Source organism: Tupaia chinensis, unplaced genomic scaffold, assembly GCF_000334495.1.
Source record: "Tupaia chinensis unplaced genomic scaffold, TupChi_1.0 Scaffold000074_1, whole genome shotgun sequence".
NCBI classification, from domain to species: Eukaryota; Metazoa; Chordata; class Mammalia; order Scandentia; family Tupaiidae; genus Tupaia; species Tupaia belangeri.
The window spans coordinates 4,912,942-4,919,330 of NW_006159534.1; the positions used below are offsets into that span (position 1 = coordinate 4,912,942).

The 6,389-nt window shown below is 42.5% G+C and overlaps 1 pseudogene; it reads left to right on the forward strand.

Moving 5' to 3' along the window:
• LOC102497055 (pumilio homolog 3-like) overlaps positions 1-5,245 on the forward strand; it is a 7,764-nt pseudogene extending 2,519 nt beyond the window's left edge.
• The last annotated feature ends 1,144 nt before the right edge of the window (positions 5,246-6,389 follow it).

Here is a 6,389-nt window from a genome sequence, read left to right on the forward strand (position 1 = left end):
GGGGGGAGGTGGGAGAGTGGGGGGCATCATCCCTAAGAGGTCCTTGTCGTCCCAGTCCAACCCCAGCCTCAGCCAGCCCCGGCTCACTGGGAAGTGTGTGCCCTGGTGATCAGGGAGGTGTGGACATGAATCAGGAACTTCCCCCACGTGGTCACATTTCACTGCTGCACCCCGCCTGGCCTCTGGCCCTTTTCCATTGTAGTAACCCAGGATGTGTTCACTCAAGGGCTAATCCAGGGGACAGCTGAGTGTGGCTGCCTGTTCTGCCCCAGTGCTGCTCCTCCGAGGACCCCAAAGGGTTCTCTGCAACCACACTTACTCCCAGGACTATCTCCCCCAAAAAGGTGTCCCCCTAGTCACTAGAACTCACCTTCAGAAGGTAAGCCTTAAAGGACAAGGGTTTGGGACCAGCAGACGGCGTGATGGTTACATGGCTGGACTCCCACCTAGTCGACTATGGTTTGCATCCTGGACCTGGCAGCTTAAAACTCACATTGAGTGCATGTGCGTGTGTGCTCAAATCCTGAGAGGAGAGTGGAGGAGAAGGGATTGTGGCATGGCCATCCCCCTTGCAGGGTGATTTCTTGGTTTCTTTTTTTCTGTATCTCTGGCAAACACACACGCCCTATAGCAAAAATTTCTAAAAAAAAAACACAAGGGTTTGGGTCTGGGAGCCAACAATCAGTCTAACGTCTACTCATGGTCTGTTCCAATCTCTGAAATCTCTGGACTTTGATGTGAAAATAAATTCCACCTTTAGGGGCTAGCAGATGGCACAGCAGTCACATCACTGGGCTCCCACATGACTGACCACAGTTCAAGTCCCAGCCCCAGAGATTTGAAAATCACAATGAGTTCGTGTGCATATATTCCTAAGATCCCGGGAGGAGAATGGAGGAGAAGGGATTGCCGTGTAGCCATGCCCCCAAGGGTCGATTTCTCACTTTCTCTCTCTGTGTCTCTCTGCCTCTCTGTCTCTCTTTTTTGTCAGCAAGCACATGTGGCCTAAGGCAAAAAAGAAAAAAAAAAACTCAAAAAAGAAAGAAGGGACCATCAGTGGGCGTAATGGCTATGTTGCTGGACTCCCATGTAGCCAATTTGAGTCCCGGACTCGATGGCTTTAACTCACACCAGGCACATGTGTGTGCATGCCCAAGATCCCGAGAGGAGAATGGAGGAGAAGGGATTGTGGCATGGCCATCCCCTCTGGGGGGTGATTTCTCACTTTCTGTCTCTCTGTCTTTCTGGAGAGCACACACGCCCAATAGCAAAAACCTCTCCCAAAAAAAAGAAAAGAAGAATGAGTTTGTGAAGCAAGATCTGATAGCCTCTTAGTGATAATTGACAAATGAACTGTGGCCTTTTTGTTGATAGTCTTTTTGAGGGAGCACAGAAGGTTAGTGCCAAATGCTTGTCCCCCACAGAACAGAAAAAACAGTGGACGTAAGTATAAAATTATGGGAAAATGAATTCACGGTCAATGATGATTTCAGAAGTTACTCTGAGGGTGCAAGTCAGCAATTTCTGAACTCTATCAGAAAGGGGGAATTACCCTCTGAAGTACAGGGAATTTTTGATAAAGAGGAGGTGGATGTTAAGGTTGAAGATAAGAAAACTGAAGTATGTATATCTACAAAGCCTGTGTTCCAGCCCTTCTCAGGACAAGGAAGTACCACACCAAAAATGGTTTCAAAAGCAAAAAGTATTGAGGTTGAAAATAAAAAGAATGTGTCTGCCATTCCACTAAATAACCTGGAACCCATCACTAGTGAACAGATTTGGTTAGCCAATGGGAAAACGATTGTCCAGAAATTTAACACTTCTCATAGGGTAAGCCATGTCAAAGATTTCATCAAAAAATATCTGAGACCACCAGTTGGCGTAATGGCTATGTTGCTGGACTCCCATGTAGTCAACCACAGGTCTGAGTCCCAGACCTGGTGGCTTAAATTCATGCCAGGTGCATGTGCATGTGTGCCCAAGATCCCAAGAGGAGAATGGAGGAAAAGGGATTGCAGTATGGCCATCCTCCCTGGGGGGCAGTTTCTTGCTTTCTGTCTCTCTGTCTCTCTCTGTCTTTCTGGTAAGCACATGCACCCTATAGAAAAACCTCTCCAAAAAAAAAAAATTATATATGGAGGGGGTTGGCAGGTAGTGCCGTGGTTAGGGCAGCTAGATTTCCACATAGCTGACCACAGTTTGAGTCCCAGACCTGGCAGCTTCCTTTCTCACTTTCCTTCTCTCTTTCTGATGAACTTCAAAAGATAAAAATAAAAATAAAAATAAAAATAAAAATAAAAATAATGACAATGAATAAAATAAAATTAAATCATTATTTTTAAAAATCATATATGGCAGTTTAAAAGCATCAATAATTATAACTTAGATACAATCAAAAGACTGGAAAGACCTGTTTTCATCAAACCTAAACCGGAGAGTATTCTCAATTTCATTCTATAACCACAAAAAACATATTTATGTATTACTTTAGCAACAATATCCAAGATATATTTACGAATAAAATTTAACATTTGAGATTAGCAATTCATTTGCCCCCATCCATTTAAAATCTAATGCCCATGTTGTCACATCACAAACTAGTGAATATTTTTAAAAGGAATCACATAAAGGGTTTTCTGTTTCATATATCGGAGTCAACTTGAGTATACATTCAATGATTATTTGTTACATTCTGGTGTGTCCCCGAGATAAAAATACTTTGTATCTTACACTTTAAACTAAACCCAGTTAGTTTTCAGATTTCACTGTCAGATTAAATTCCCTTGCCTCAAAATAAGTTTTACAGAGTTTAATTGCAAGTGATTTATGGAATCAGATTAAAAGCGCAGTATAAATTGAATGTGCCAGAGAACCACGTGGCCCATAACAGTCGTGATGTTCACAGGCTGCTGGATGTACGCTACAAAACACCAGTTCTCGGGCCCTTTGGCTTCGAGACCTTTTGTTTATGTGGATTGTGGCTATGTGAATAATATATTCAATGCTAAAAGTTTTTAAATAGTTACTCATCTAAAAATGATAATTTGGGGGGCCAGCAGGTGTTATGGTGGTTAAGATGCTGGACACTCCCACATAATCAACCACAGTTTGAGTCCTGGACCTGGTGGCTTGTTTTCTCACTTTCCCTCTCTCCCTGTGTCTCTTTCTGGTCAAATTAAAATTAATAAATTAATAAATAAAAAAGAAATTTAAAATGTGATACCTTTCAAACAAAAAGTTTTAGTGAGAAAACTGGCACTGCATTCCATTTTTTGCAAGATATCCCTGCTGTTTGACTCAAGGAAGACATCTCTCCTTACAGTGAATCTGTTGTAATATTACACATAACATGCCCTCTGGAAAACAATACTGTATACTCATGTGAAAGCGAAAAGGAAGCAAATTATGCCTTAATACGATCGTGAAAAAAGTTTTGACATTACAGTTCTTTTGAATGGGTCTTGGGAATCCCCTGGTGTTGAAGAAACCAGCCCAGACCTAAGAGATAAGCCAGCAGGGAAGAATGCAGGAGGGAGTTGAAAGCAACCCCATTCCTGAACAAAAACCCACAGGGTCTGCAGGGTCAACTGATGACGCTCCAGGCATGGGCTATGTCTCAAGACATTGGACGCCATCCCACAAGCCAAGATATTATCTAGCTACTAAGTTAATGATAGCTATCACTCTTGTACCAGGAATACAGCCTCCAAAGAGTGTCGTGTATGTTGTCCACTATTCTCTACAGCTAAACTCACCCACCGCTTCTCTGATTTAATTTGGAATAAACGGGCTCTGCTCTGGTGCAGTTTTGCTTCTGCTCCAAGAGAGCTTTAGCCCCCTCCTTTAACTTTTTCTTCGTCTCTTCTCAATCCTTCACGACACCCCATCTTCAAGCACTGAGTTTCTCACATCTGGCCCCGGAACAGGAACTTGAAGGTAGATGGACTTTAAGAAGTAAAAGAAAATCTTTCAAGTGTCCGAGGGACAGAAAGGATTTCTGAGTTGGAGTAACTCGACCTTCAGGATTCTGTGGAGGATACTAAACCAAAACAAGTCAAGACCTGCAATTATGGGGTTAAAATGTCAGGCGTTCTCAGTTCTGCAGATCCTTTCTGCTTGCAAAGAATATTCAAGGTCATTTAAAAACTGTCTTTTTTCCTAACAAAGCCTGAGGTCAGAAGTAAACATCTAAGGGTTAAGTTCTAAAACTTCTTTAAAAAAAAAAAAAAAAAGAAAGAAAGAAAAGAAAAAAGAAAGGATTAAAAAAAAAGAAGGGGTGGGAACCAGCAGTTAACTTAATGGCTATGTCGCTGGACTCCCATGTAGTAGTTGTCCGTGGTTCGCATCCGGAAACTTGTGGCTTAAAACTCACGCCGGGCGCCTGTGTGTGCATGTCCAAGATCCCAAGAGGAGAACAGAGGAGAAGGAGAAGGGATTGTGGCATGGTCATCCCCCCAGGGGGAGATTTCTCTTGCTGTCTCTCTGTTTCTCTCTTTCTGGCAAGCGCATGCACCCTATAGCAAAAACCTCTCAAAAAAAAAAAAAAAATTCTTCTCTACACAATCTGAGATGGGATGCTCGCTCCCAGTCTCTCAGAACCTCAGCTAATGGCACTGCTGTGCGGCATGATGGAGGAATGGTCTCCCCCAAGCCCTCATTTACCTTTTGGAACATATCTGGAAACTTATCATTGCCCTCCACCCTCTTTATGCTTGGACAGTCACATGCCATAAAAATACCACAGGTAATCACTGTGATCTTAAAGTTATGCTTAATGATACTCATTTTGTTCAAGCTTTTATCAGACTGCCTTACCTTCTTTTAAAAGTCCTATTATTTGGGATGAATTTTTATCGCTAGAATCCTATTCTAATTGCACTCTTTACACATGTCTTAATTCTTCTATTTCATTTCATCGATCATAGGAAAGCATTTATGTTTGAAAAACTTGAACGGGAATCTGGCTGGAAGTGCAGGTACACCACCCATGGCAACATTCCCTTGAGAGGAACGTCCTAAAGAAGTCAAATACCTCAAATGGACTAAGCAATTTATTGGACTCTTAATTGCTACCACTATGGAACACATTGCTGTTACTGCTAGAGCTGCTCCAGCTGGTGTCACACTGCATCAAACAAGCCAGACCACCGTACTTGTTCAGAAATGGCAAGAGAACTCCAACCAGCTGTGGACCACCCAGCAATTGATTGATAGCCATCTTGCCTCTGAAGCTGCAGATCTCTAACAAGCAGTAGTTTTGTTAGGAGATCAACTTGTTAGCTTACAAAAACAATTAGCCCTGGGGAGTGATTTCTCGCTTTCTATCTCTCTCTGTCTTTCTGCAGGCAAAATCCTCTCAAAAAAAAAAAAAAAAAAAGTCATTGGAGTGATTGGAGTGTTTTTTCCTTTTGTATAACCCCTTTACATTATAACTGTAGTCATTTTCCTTAGACTAATATTCAACAACACGTGTTAGTTAGGCCAGAGTAATTTAACCTTAGATATTCAAGCATTACACTATGAATTTATAATATTTTAAAGACAAGGGAACCAGCAGTTAGCATAATGGCTATGTCGCTGGACTCCCATGTAGTCGATCGCGGGTCGGGTCCCGGACCAGGTGGCTTAAAACTCACGCCGGGCGCGTGTGCCTGCGTGCCCAAGATCCCAAGAGGAGAATGGAGGAGAAGGGATTGCGGCATGGCCATCTCCCCTGGGGGGTGATTTCTCGCTTTCTGTCTCTCTGTCTCTCTCTGTCTGGCGAGCGCATGCACCCTATAGCAAAAACCTCTCCAAAAAAATAAATAAATAAAATAAAGACAATTTACAACAACTTTCTGACTCTCAGATTCTCAAGAGTAGGACCAGCAGACGATGTGGTGATTAAGGGCGCTGGATTCCCACATGACCTATGGTGATTTGAGTCCCAGACCTGGCAGCTTACTTTCTCGCTTTGTCCTTTCTCTCTCTCTCTGTCTCTCTGGTCAGATTAAAATAATAATTATTATTACAATCACTATAATAACAAATGGAGGGACCAGCAGTTAGCATAATGGCTATGCTGCTGGACTCCCATGTAGTCGACCATGGTTCAGGTCCCAGTCCCAGACGCGATGGGTTAAACTTACGCCGGGCACATGTGCATGCATGCCCAAGATCCTGAGAGGAAAATGGAGGAGAAGGGATTACGGCGTGACCATCCCCCAAAGGGGTGATTTCTCACTTTCTGTCTCTATGTCTCTCTGACTTTCTGGCGCACACACGCGCCCTATAGCAAAAACCTCTCCAAATAAATAAATAAATAAATAAATAAAAATAACAAATGGAATTAAATAAATACATCATTCTAAAAACAAAAACATTCTTGAGAGTATTACTGATGGATTGAG